Source organism: Syngnathus scovelli, chromosome 3, assembly GCF_024217435.2.
Source record: "Syngnathus scovelli strain Florida chromosome 3, RoL_Ssco_1.2, whole genome shotgun sequence".
NCBI classification, from domain to species: Eukaryota; Metazoa; Chordata; class Actinopteri; order Syngnathiformes; family Syngnathidae; genus Syngnathus; species Syngnathus scovelli.
In genome coordinates this window covers 13,758,645-13,772,845 of record NC_090849.1, presented here as the reverse complement: position 1 = coordinate 13,772,845, position 14,201 = coordinate 13,758,645, and positions in this window count along the sequence as shown.

The window sequence follows — 14,201 nt, the reverse complement described above, 5'->3', positions numbered from 1 at the left end:
CATAAAAAAAGACATTCCCCCTTTTTTGACTAGCAGGTAGTAGTTTGCAATATACTTACAGTAACTACTCGCAAGTACCCGCCAGTGTACTGTAGTGCTGCAAGATTTTAATTGATTTTATTACACACTTGACTTTATCCATTTTTTTTTGCACACAACAAAGGATTCTATAAAAACATACATCGAAAAGGGGGATTTAAATTGCACAGTAACCTTTTCCTGTTTTTCCATAATTTCTATAATGTAACTCTGTTAGCTTTTGTTAGCATGTAGCATAAAGTCATACAGTATTTGGCTGTAATGATTCAAGTGGGTCTCAAATGCATGAACTGAATGCACCAGTGGGAAGAGATAAAGGATCAGGCACACAGATTGAATGCTAGAAACATCACAATTGTCATTTTTCTTTCTTTTAAACCCTTTATTGGGAATTAATTGCTGAACTTTCCCTTTCAATTTCCACTCAGTGATGGTGTAATGCAGTATGCGCAATATTATACTTTCCCTACAGCCTGTGATTTAAATAATGCAAGTTTAGAAGCAGTTGTGACAAGTTACAGCCATAAAAAAGTTGTTCCCGTGATACTCAATTATCCATCCCAAGCAGGAGGTAAACCTTCCCCTTAGATATACTGCATGTTTCAGGATGCAAGAATAGAGGGCCTCAATGTGTTTTGGCATTAAATGAAAAATCTACAAATAGGTGGCCTGCTGAACAATACATGAATGCATTTTTAGTTCTAATGTATGTATTTCACATTTGTCTTTCAAATACCGGTTGTTTCGTGGACGTGATGATCTGTGGCATCTGTAGTCACACAGCAGAAAGACTTCACTCTTTTCCAGTGTGTCTAGACAGGCTAGTGGGGTGCATATTCGTCACATTGTCCATTTATAAACAGCAAAGAAAAATGAGACAGCGATATGGTAGTGTGACATATCGCTGCTGGTGACAGATTGGTTGACAACACTCTGCCACCTTTGTTGCCTGGCCTCCACTTTTCCCCAGGAGTTGCCGGCTCAGCTGGGCTAAACTTAACTCCGGGCCCAGCCTGAATTTTGGACGTTCATTACCACACCCTTCCTTGTCATTGCCGCCGCCTTCTTCCCAAACACTTGCGCTTCTGTGCTCGCAGCCAAAGCAAAGAAGCAGCTGCCAACTTGCTGTTGCTGGCTAATGGGGAGTCTTGACACGTACAGAGCCAAAGAGAAGAACATGCCATGTCAAATGTAAGAGTGAATTCTAAATAGAGGCCGTCTATAAATACATTGGATCTGCACCAACTAGGAGACCAGTGGCACCATCCAAAAATATACTGTATTGTTATTGAATGGGATTGCAAACTCTGACTGGGCGATGGTGTGGGTGTGAATACGGAGAGAGGGCATGTGGTTTCTTGTGAGCCATGCAAACAAGGTGAGCAGTTTTCTCAGAAGTATGAGTGAATAAAAAACACTGCAACCTACCGCTTACGAAAAAAAAAAAAGAGCCATGATTCTTTCACTTTTCAACAGGTATACTGGAAACAGTTATACTTCAATAACTTTTTTTGCTGGAAAAAAGAAAGCTCTAGAAGACAGTGTGTTTCCACATCCCAGAGTTGTAATCAGGAGATAGAGAGAAATTCATCCAAATGTGCCAACATATATCTTGGCTCCTCCACTAACATTCAACTGTTCAGTAGTTGAGTAACTGTAGAATGATGGATGTTTGGAGGTTTTTAAAATGGATGGAGCAAAATAAAATTTGTCAGCCCAATTGTCCCCTATTGCCCTCTGGGAGTTTCTTCTAGTATGCTCGGTATTTCATCTGTGTTTTCAATCCTAAACCGTACACTTCCATCACTCCTACATTGTACTTTGGCAGTCTCAAATATACTGCTCGTGTAGCCTTCATACTTAACCTTTACGGTAACCGTGACAACTGGAAAAAGTTCAACATGTGTACAGATGACGAGCCTTCATCTTTCACACTGACCTGAAAACACTTTAGCGTGCATATGCCAGGACCGTACTTGTAAAGAAATACTACACACATGCGCGCCAGCTGCATGTCCTCCTGCTGTGATATGTGTGACATTTCAATGAAGACTTTGGTAAGTAATGTGCCTTCACTGGCTGCAGAAGCGCTGCAGTAAATCTTTCCTAGAGATGCACAAATGCTATTACAGCACTGTCTTCCGCCATTGTTGCTTTGTTGGTGACACTTATTATGCACGAACTGAATCAGTGAGATGAATGATGATGTTCACTTGGTAAATGACCAAATGATTGAAAAACGTCCTCTGACTATATTTTCTTTAAATCTCTTGTTAAAATAATTTGATGCTCAATAGCTAAATGTCAGAAACCCTCAACAATTTGAAATGATTCTCAGGTGTCTTAATAACAAGATGACTGTGGCACACTTTTGTTCAAATACCCCTAAGTTAAAGAATTCATTTAGACATAGGGGTGGATTTACTAAGATCCCAAACATTTGGCACAACTGCGTGTTCACTCACTCTAACAGATTGCGACAACAGCAGGTGTAAAAGTGGTGGAGACAAGAGGGTATTGTGCTTCACGTTTTTGTGGTTTTTTTCCACAATTGAACATTTACGAGCAAGCTCACAATGTAGCTCAGCAATGGAATTTGGAAGTTTTAGTGCAAGTAGCTCAGAAACATATCACTGAATTATTGAAAAATCTATTGCTATTCACTATGATGATTTTAGGAAAGCTCAAAATAGCATAAAATTTAAACATTTCTGGATTATTATTTTATTGCAGGAACTGGTTAGCACGTCTGCCTCACAGTTCAGAGGATGCAGGTCCGATTCTACCTCCTGGAGTTTGCATGTTCTCCCCGTGCCTGCGTGGGTTATCTCCGGCCACTCCTGTTTCCTCCTACATTCCCAAAACATGTAAGGTAGGCCGATTGAGCACTCCAAATTGCCCATAGGTGTGAGTGCGAGTGTGGTTGGTTGTTTGTGTCTGTGTGCCCTGGCAACTGGTTCAGGGTGTTCCCCGTCTACTGCCTGATGACTGTTGGGATAGGCTCCAACGATCCCTGTGGGGACAAGCGATATGGATATTTTGTTGCGTTGATTCTGAATCTACACTCATTTTGTCATTTAATAATAATAATAATAATAATAATAGAAACTTCACCTGCTAAAAAAAATAGTGTTTTTTTTTTACTGAGTGTTAAAAATATGTTTTGGGATGCATAAAGCCATTCTGATTAAAATTTGGAGTTTATTTAGTATAATGACTGAGTGATGTAAAAAGTCCCATGGTATAGAAGAAACCAATGAAGTGTATAGTAGCATTATTATGCACTCTCTGGGGGTGGCGAGTAACATTACACTTAAATTTTGACTCAGCCCTTGTTTTAGATTTTATTAGATTATGCAGGCAAAAGAAATATTCCCACTCACGTCCCGTAATCCCATTTCCACGCGTTTTAGTGTTAACATCGGCGCCTAATATTCCCTCCTGCAGATTTAAGTAGTCATGTCATTTCTTTTCTATGAATATGAGACGCTTTTATATTTAAAAAACATTGACTGAGCTCCCAGTGAGAACACCCTCGGTTTCCTCTGTCAACAAGGTTTGTCCGGTTCAACCATGAGAACGGACGTCCGCTGGACGAGTCAGGCGGTGGTCATGGAGGGGCTCGATTACTCGACTTGCACTAAGAAGAAGAAGAAGCTGGGCTACCTGGAAGCTTCTGTGATGTTATTCCCCTTTAGTGGGTGTCTGAGAACTGGAGAGCGATTGAGAAAACAGGCAGCTGTGCAAACATCGATTCCAGCAGGTTCGAAACAGATGTTGAAGGCTCGATTGTGCATGAGCGATGAGAGCCACAGAAGGAGACTTTATCTTTGCTACCTGATGCTCACTAGCTGATTAAATAGTCTCTCAGAGTACAAATGCTAATTTAATATAGGAATTGGGAGAATCTCAGATTGTTCCTTGTTGGGTATTTTAATTCCTCAAGAAGATGATCGACCTTACAAGCAAAGGTTACATTCTACAGCATATTTTTAAAGTGAACAGGATGAGCCCAGGTGCAATCAAATATCCATGCAGTCAGAAAAAAATAGGGGCATTTTCCTTTTACTGATTGCCAGATTAACTGTGACCACCACGATGAACGTTTTTCCTTTAATCATTCCCACGCATGTTCCTGGGATTGAGAAAATTACTGTCATAAGTGGTACACAGAAATATTTTGTCCTCATGTTAAAGTAAACACAAGGAAAACTCGCCCTCGTTTGCTTTTCCAGTCAGAAAACAAATACAGCAACCTGTCCGTGATGAAATCATGGTGAAATTGTAAATGATATTTTTAACGGAACAAAGGATTTTTGTTATTATTGTAAATCGACATGAAAACCAAAATAGTCAGAGGAGCGTCACATCCTCTCTTCCTGCATTTTCAAGCCTCTCATTTCCTCATGGCCATTAATTAGCGCACGCTTATAGGAACCATATGACCTAACAGATTTGAGGCATGCTTTAGTGTCTCCATTGGGGTTCTCGAGCAGAAACAAGAAAGCATTCTTTTGCCCCTGGGCCAAAACTGACAGGGCTTGAAGAGTGGCAGGACAGCTGGACTCTGCCTTGTGGATGCACGTTCACAAACAGCAGCTCACCATCCTTTGTCTTCTTTTTTTTTCCCAGGCACAGAATGTGGTGTCCCACTCACACAGGCTCATTGTTTGACAATATTCAGTATCTTTATCTAAATTTGTTTCTCCAAATTTTTTCAGATGTTATACCGTACTTTGTCTCACCTTACTCGTTCCCCCTGCTGTCAACTCCTTCCAGACATTCTGGGGTTCCATCTCAAGTTCTGCACTTCAAGGAGATTTGCCTGATTAGTGTCACAGAGCCTGCTGGATGACATGCCTGACATTTTCTTCCCCTTCATCCCCCGTGCAGCTCAACCCTTGTGGTCTTCCATCATATACTGTACATACACAGGATTTGTCACGCATGGCTTGCCCTATTTTGGCTCTGACAAGGAGCAATACAAATGCAGCTCCTCAAAGACTAGCGATATTATGTTCACGACTCGACTCGTAAACAACCCCACTGCTTTTTATTCTGCGACTGCACTTGCGCTTTGATTTTACCGATGTTATGCTTACCTGTCAAGCACATCACAGACGTAATAATGCAAATGATAGTCTTGATTATGTAGAATTTTTACTGTATTAGGTCATTCCCCATTAACAAAGCTAGCTGATTATCAAACACAAGAAAATCTTTGAGGAACTTATTTCATTTTTCTACTGTCAACCAACCACATTTATTAAGAATGGTAGACTCCCATCATCATGAACAAGGAAGCAGCCTTCTAACTACCAAACTGCAGCAAAAAAATAAAAATAAAATGGGACTCCCCAAAAATTTCACTTTATATTAGGGGAATTTATTTGTCTTTTTAGTGAATATATGAGTCAATGATGTAAAACGTTAATGGCAAGCCCTGCGGAAAGCTGTTGAAATGTCTGGTGCTTTTGTTTGACAGTTCAAACTTGGCGGTGGTCTGCACGCTCCACTCTTTACTGCACTTAGTTACCCATACCACGAATGAAGCTCTTTTCTTTTCCTAATAAGATAATTTCTTGGCACAGGCTGAATGTGGTTACACTTTCGTATAGTCCACCTTTGGGGCCCAGCTTTTGGTATTTGTAAATACCACAAACCATGGGAATTAACTTTAAATGATTGAGCCAGTAACATTTGATTTGGTTTATAAACTATTACAGACAGTTCTTTTTCTTACTTTTTGGTGCAGTGTGAATCAATTTACAACCTTCCATATGTTCTTGATTAAGGTTAATTGAAGTTCAAACTGTGTGTTTGACACAAATTTAAGATTTATATTAATTCTCTCACCTTCTCTGCTTTTAGCTTTGCTGGTGTTTTGTTGGCAGTGGTTGTTACTATAGTGATGACTTCATTCACCTTGTGAAGCTATGAATATCATCCACTATCATGCTATTGAAATAAAGGTGTGTTAGCAACCAGGGCAGCTTGGTCCTTAAATTTAGCCAAAGTAAACTTCTGTATATGAGTTCACCACCACCAGCAGCACCACCAGGCATGCTCCAAAAGTCTTTGTGGTGGATTTAGAATTTTGCTTCCAAAAAGATTATACACGATTGAAGATCACTGCACAAAACTGGTACAAAGAACAAAGATAGAGAACTATATAGAGCTCAGTTGCACTGTTTTGGGGAATCGCTAAAACAGTGCCTACACTTTGGTTTGGCTTGAGTCCCCCCCCCCCCGCAACATTGTCTGTATCAGTGGCTATCTGGAGAAGTTGCAGGTTACTTAGTTTTAATTACTTGGCCCAATTCCAACACAGCATGCAGTTTTCTAGCTAGGATGCCACAAATTACAAATTCCTTCTCCGGTTTCTCCTGCCTGCGGTTTATCTCCACTGTCGAGGAGGGTGCCAATTTTCTCCACTGCAGTTTGGATACAAATGATAGCTTTCTGAAAGTCTCTTACAATATTGTTAGTTCGTGGGGCACAGGGGCAATCCAAATTACAACTGAATGTGCTTACAGGATCACGATCAGTGTTTATCTGAACATTTCTGAAATAGAGAGCAATGGGCAAGCAGAGATAACATTGAATTTCACACTATATCAAGACAGATTTATTAAACGCTCTTATGTCAGCATAATTTAGGCAGCTACCACAGTACATCCAATTTGCACTAGCTGCACAGAGCATAATCAGAGGAACAATTCAAATGAAAGCCCAATCCCCCAACTCTTCCTTTCTGTGCAGTGCTCACATTAAATGTCGGCAGCCTCACACTGAACAAATATCTAGACTAGTCTGTTCCTGCTTTGTTTCCTATCCCTCCCCGTGTGAACCTTCACTGACTCTGATGTCCTTGTCATTGTCTTTGGTGCTTAAACCCTGTAGCGAGCACAATAAACACCTCACGGATGGGCCCAAACATTGAGGAGGTTGTGCTTCCTGTCAGAATGAGGCTTTGTAAAGAAAGACCAGACAGGAAAGGTGACTGAAAACTTAAGTAGAGGAGACAGAAGGAATTTAAAGGATGAAAACTGAGATAAAAGGCATTTAAAGGCAAAGGCCTGATTATCAGATGTCTCTTGGTGATTATCCTGGGGTGTGTGTGTGTGTGTGGGGGGGGGGGGGGGTGATGAGTTTTTTTTTTTTTTTTTTTTTTTTTTTTTTTTTCCCCCCCCTTCCCTGATCTGCTTAAAAAATCTTGGGCTCACAAAATACTGTATAGTTACCACATTAGCTAACAATTAGCCTGTCTGCTACTATTTAGATTTCCTCTCCTACTCTTCTTTTTAGCCGTCTGGAAGGCCTGAGGCACCATGCTGTGTCCTCACATGGGTGTCTTGGTATTATGGCAGACATCTGTCATAGTAGACTCAAAATTGTCATTGGAGACATCTTTAATGATGACGTGTGCTGTGCTGTTATCTCTAGTCCACCGCACACTACTATATACTCCAGACAATACAAAATTCACACAAGTTACAATGCAGTGGTATTTGGCATAGTTTGTGTTGATGCCTTGTCATATTTTACAGTGTGGTATGATGTGATGCAATGTAAAAGATAAGCTGTTGCACTATTATATAAACAGTTATTCAGTGTTTAGAGTGTACTTTTATATGGCCTAACATATTTAACCATGGGGAGGTGTCTATAGTCTACTTGCAAAAAACTTAAATACTGTTTTCTGTCATTCAAGCATGACGAATGTTGAAGATGTCCTCACAAATTCACCTACCTGACATCTCTGCATTCTTTTTACGACACGTTTATTTATAGACGGATAAGGATCACTGTGATCACAGCACATGCTTTTCAGGATTTACGATGCTATGTCTATGCAGGACTGTATGTTGCCTCCCTTTCGTCGCAGAAATTTGGCTGTACGCACCCATAAGATTCCTTGGCTAAGCCAGCAAAGCAGGGAAACCCCAGCACCGAAATAAAGCAGTCAGCAGTCTGAGGTCAGGCAAGCTCATATCAGCTCTTCGGTTCCTGCCAAGAGATGAGGTCCAGGGGAATGACAGGCCTGGTGTGGAGGGAGCTCATTTCAGTATCGTAGAAACCAATGCGCATGTGTGTGCATATGTGCATGTGTGCACGTGAGCGTGTGTGCGTTTGACTGGCAGCAAGTCAGTTCCAGCTGTTGGGCTCTTCATAGGCTATTAGCTCTAATCAGCTCTCTGAGCACTGTGGGTGTTCCAAAATACTTCCACACACTAGCACTCCACAGGATATCACACGACAAAAGGTTTTACCTTGAACAGCAAGCAATATTAATATGTATTAACTTCCTGTGGTAGAGGAAATGGAGTTTCGTGTGTGTGTGTGTGTGTGTGTGTGTTTGCAGTTGTTTGCAGCCTGGTCTGAGCAGGCTATCCAGTCTTAAGCTCTTGCTGTGTTCAAGCTTCAGCATGTGTTGCACACATGTTCCCAGGCCTGTGAATCAGTCTTTGTGTGGAGTTGCATCTTTTACAGCAGTTAGTGTATTTCCTCCTATTACAAACCTGCCTGAATGAAAGCATTTTGAGCCCTTTATGAGTCCATATGTACGCTAACAAAGCTTTTATAAGAAAACAGGTTGGGACTCCTCACATGTGCACGCACACACGAGCACACACACACTCACACAACACACAAAGGGCACGCATGCATGTATGCACACACGTGCAAAGGCACACACAGATCCGGCTCTGATCCCCTACCAACTTGGACAGTGAATGATCCCTGTGGGCCGTTGGGTGATTGTATTGTAAGCTGGCCATGACACTTCTCATTCCCTCTGTGTGTGGGCCCATCCAGCCTGTTGAGGCTTCCCCAACAGACATGAACCACTGCTGCTATGCAACAGCTGCCCAGAAAAGCTGGAGATGAGGAATTCCACTTGCACTCCAGAAAATCAAGAGGGAGATGTTGGTGGGTGTTAATGTCGTGCCCTGCTGTCACCCTGAAGTCATATACACAATTGATCGAGAAATTGGACGAGCACACAATAAAGAAGAGGAAGTGCAGTGCAGTCAGTCTTGCCCATGGCATGTTAAGGGTTTGAGGTCTTGCTCAAAAACAAACTAGAATTTCTCCAACCACAGCTCCCAATTTCCATGCTTGGTCTACAATGTAGAGGTAGTCCTTTTTCAAGTAAGTCCACTGGTTAGACTGTTAATCGGCAGCTGACTGCCTTCAGCAGCAAACAACGTCCACAACTTGAGAGCCTCGTCTCACCTCGCCAACTTCTCTTCACATAAACATGCTGTTCCCGCTGACTCACCCTAAGCTCCCCTCACACACATCTACACACTCTCACAAATAAACATAGACACAAGCCATGCGCACACAGACACTTGGCCAGGGTGCAGCTCAGCACATTCTTGCGGGGCATGTTGACACCCCGACAGGCAGGATCTATGAGGACTTTCTGGCGAGGGGAGCATTTGGTTATTCCAACAAATAGTCCATCGCTCACAGCCACAGAGCAAACAAAGAATCAGGCATGTTTGTCTGTGGCACCACAGGCAACATTGATGGCTCTCAACACGTGATTATTTCTCTGAATCAGAACGCTTCATTTCATATTAAGTCATAAAATTCTCTTCAGACAGACAAAATCAGCCCAAAGCTGTCATACAAATGACAACATCAATTCCAGCTAATCAAATGCAACTGTTAAATGCAACACATTTTAGGATTATCATTGGGGTGTGCAGCATTGGAATGCACTCATTATGCAGATATGTTAATAACGGGGTGTAAATAAAAATGCTTCCAGAAAAGAGACTCAAAGTACGTGTCTACCCAAATACAGAACCAACTTAGTGTCGCTAATAGCCATACTGGCACGGATACTTTAGTATTATAAAGGTAGCTGCATCAAATTGCCAATTACCCTTTTTGTGACATTTTCCTTTTAATTATTGAACTGCTATGACATAACCAGATTGTTGGATAATATAAAATTCTACCTTTTCCTCACACCATGTCAATGTCTGGATCTTTTTTCTTAAATAAAGTGCACAAAATGATAAGCAGAAAACAAATCGTTTTTTCCAGATATCGTTGAATAGCCACAAGACAAAAATGTATTCCTTCAACTTTTCTGCATTTTATTTTTGCTTAAAAAGATCAAGTTCAATATGATCAGTTCACAACAAATGTGTCCTTAGTATCAAAAATTATATCACCTGTGACAGTCGCTGGTTTAGGCAGGAAAAAAGTTCCAAATCGAATCTGCTTGACTGCTTTCACTACTCCTTTTGTCCTAACATGCAATGTGCCAATTATTTTGTGCTCTTTTCTGCTATCATAAATAGACTTTCATATGCCCGAGGCTCCCTTTCAGGCTTTTTTAATGATCATAGGATGTCTATTCAAATGTGGGGCACAGGACTGCTAATACTAAACACATGGGCGGTGAGCTTTACAGTGAAGACAGCTCGTCTTTTAAGTGATAATTATTTGAATGCGCCTCTGCTCCTCGCAACATGTGCCTTACATGTGAGTGAGCCTGCACGACAAGTGTAAAACGTTGGAACACATTCAAAGCCACAAGTACGTGTGTGTTTTATTTCTTGGGAATTAAGAGAATTGCGCCGGACTTCATTTATTTCATCCTTATTATTGACAGTTTTCCTCCACATCGTGTGTGTCTGTGTGTGTGCGTAGCCCACTTGTTCTTGGCACACTGAGCACTGGCTGGAACATGACTCAGACGCCACTGGAGCAGGGTGCGTCACCTCTTGCCAACTGCACATATTTTCAAAGTCAAGATTTGCAAAGGCTCATCAGTTGTCCTTGTTTGCAAGATGATGGTAATAATAAAAAAAAAAGTGCTGGAGCACTACTGGCAATGTTTAAATCATTGTATTATTTTGCCTCAAGTAAATGAAAAGGAGAGAGCTCAAAAGGCCATTGGGCCCAGGTTCTGCCTAATTCTCCACTTCCTACGCAGTTTTCCTGCCTTTGAAGCCGGCGGCCTTTTTTTTTTTGCAGCAGCAGCTACACAGGATGTCCCACATCCTGTAAGAGACAAGAAGGCGTGCATTCTGCGCAGTTCCATGGGTGACTTACAGTACAGGTAACAAATTCAAGTCCTGGAGGGCTTATCTGGCATGTCACATTAATTTTAAAGGGGGAGTTTACTCTTAATGATTTTTAGCCAAAAAATATTGTACATACTACATGTAATCCAAATGTCCTAGAAGCACTGTGCATTAACTTCCTGATGTAGGAAAGATCTACAGCAGGGCTGTCAAACTAATTTTTATTGCGGGCCGTATCGTAGTCGGAGGGCCATTATGATTGTCAGCATCTTCCTTATACAGTACAGGCTACACAACAAACTGATGAATAACTAGTTTTGGAATCAGAGGCGAGTAAAAACAGTTCAAATATTTTAAAAAGATGAATGGTAATAAAAATTGGAGAAAAAACGATTTGTAGTTTTAGTATTGACACATGAAGTTGATGCACAATTTGTCTTTGTGGGCCACATAAAATGATGTGGTGGGCTGTATCTGACCCCCGGGCCTTGTGTGTGACACCTATGATCTATAGAAAGAGCCACGGATGCGATTAGTTTTTACACTTTAATGTACAGTAAGAAGATTTACTAAGTAAAAATAGACATTCTTGAAGCTTGTTAATTATCAATATCAAGAAGACTTGTACTGGTGCACCTTAAATCTGCAAAACAGCTGTCACCAGTTTGTTTCATTGAATACAGGTCACACCTTCTTCTTCATTTGGAAAGCTGCTTTTGATGGCCATGATCATAAGCAGTTATGAATTTGGAGATCATTTTTCGCCAAGGCACAACATATGAGAATAGCATTATAGATTCACTTGTTATTTCTAGACACTAGGAGATGCTAATATACAGTAATATTTGTTTGACTCAGGTTTCATGATTGCAATGATGAGCTGGATGGTTTCAAATATGTAACAAGAGACTATTTTTAATGGGGTTATGCATTTAGATTTTACTAGCAAATTTGATATGGGCCCACCATGCTCATTCTTCACTACCATCAACCCAAGCTACTATATCCTCTGACTACGCCCTACACTGGACTCTGTGTTCCTATCCGTCTGCAGCATGACGTTAAAAGGAGCAAACTTGAGAGCTCAACTCATGCCAAACCCTGTTTTTTGCCCAACTGTCGCTTGTTTTTGGACATGCAGGCATGCCGCTTTGCCAGACTATTGCTTTTCAGCCTAATGAAAACAGGCACACATCCAAAATGCTTGGCTCCCATTCAGAGAGTAAGAGTGACAGTGACTGTTGTGCTCTCTAATAGTTCCACAGCTGTGGCCAAAACTTGCTCTGTATTCAGCAGCAGGAGTCCCACCTCTGGCAGCACAAATCAGATTTGCTGCCCAGTAAGCACTCAACTTTGGGACCTTGTCTCTGCCAAATATACAGCTTTAATTTAGACTATCAAGGTAGCAAGCAGTAATATAGTAAGCAGTTTTAGTTCTGCAGCACTGTAACCAGATGCCCAAGGTTCATAAAGGAAGAAATTAAACTGGAGCAATTACGGAGCTAAAACCCTGAGCAATAATATCTGCTGCAATATGGTGATGGTGAAGAACCACAGCTCAGGGCTCACTCAGTGCGTGTACAGTAGAGAAGTGACAAGAGCCCCCTTGTGGCGGTGGTCTACTTGTGATTAAGTAGAGCTACCTAGTACTCATGAAAATGAGTTGTTAGTTAAATATGACTGTGGGATTAAAAAATTCTGCCACTCGAGAACCAACAGTTTCAACAAGCCTGGTGCTAAGGCTCCCGAGATTTAATGGGTACGTGTTGGAAAAGCCTCCAATCAGTAAATCTCTTCTACCTGTGCAGTTGGAGCAACACAAAGAATGCGTCCTTATTACCTGCTCTCTTATGAGATGGAACAATTGGAATTTATTCAATACTGTAACTGTCTGATCAAACTGAAATGATGCCAAGAAAAAGTTTTTCCAGAAAGTTGATGGGAATTGGCAAAGAAAGTTAAACACCTGAGGGGATTACAGGAAACCGAGCAAAGTGTTGCAAACAGTTTGCTTGCCAAGCTGAGGTTGCGGTGCCGACGTGTCGGAGAACACGCTGAGCAAGCGGGGATGGGTGCGTGGATCCAGTGATCCTCTTCTTGGCACTTGTCACTGCATGCCCCAGGGAAAAATATGACTGGAACAGCTGGGTGACTAATAAAGTAGGATTTGGACATGTGTGTTGTTTTTGGAGGCCAGTGTTCTATGTAAAGTCTTTTAGGTATGCAGATCATATGGTTTGTTTTATGAAGGGCTGAAATTATGTTCATCATGACTGAACTTCAAAAGACAAATTCTCCTCTTCACTTGCCATAAATGTTATGTCCTGCCAATAAAAACAGAATGTCTTTCAAAAAAGGACAGGGTGGTAGAAAAAAAAAAACTATTTCACAACAAAGGTGGTTAACTTCATCTGTGGTGAAGAGTCATCTATCGCTGTGATTCTCAATCATTTCCAACAGGAAAGTATTTCCTTTCAAAACATTTCAGTAAACTGCCCCTCCCATCAGGCTACCTCTCCCCAGTATTTGAATTAGCATCCTTTTATTAGTTTTGTTATTTAGTCAGACAATCTAATGCACAACTCATAGAAAGCTTAATATTATGAGATTTGAAAATATGTTAAGCACCATAATTTTCAAGCCATTGGTTCTGTTAAAGCTCCGTGGCGATTGCAGGAACATGAGGGAATCTTGTCACCACATACAACTTCAAAAATATTTTCCACCAAAAATCATCGACTTTGACAAAACGATTTTACTATAGTTCCCCAGAATTTCAAATGATCGAGGCATATTATCCCAACATGTTAAACTTGGTATGTATTATTATTATTATTATTATTATATCAACATTTCTATGTATGCCCTCACTCTAAGGGTGTGGGTGAACTGGAGCCTATTCCAGCTAACTTTCAGTAATAGGCAGCCTTGACTGTTTCCCGGCCAATTGCAGGGAACGTTAACCTGGATTTCTTTTTTTTAAGAAAACAACCCCCCCCCCCCCTTTTTTTTTTTTTTTTTTTTTTTTTTTTTAACTTTGTAAGACAGTAACATAATGCATCATTGACTCCTGGCAGGACCCCATTTGGAATACATGTGTATCCATCATAA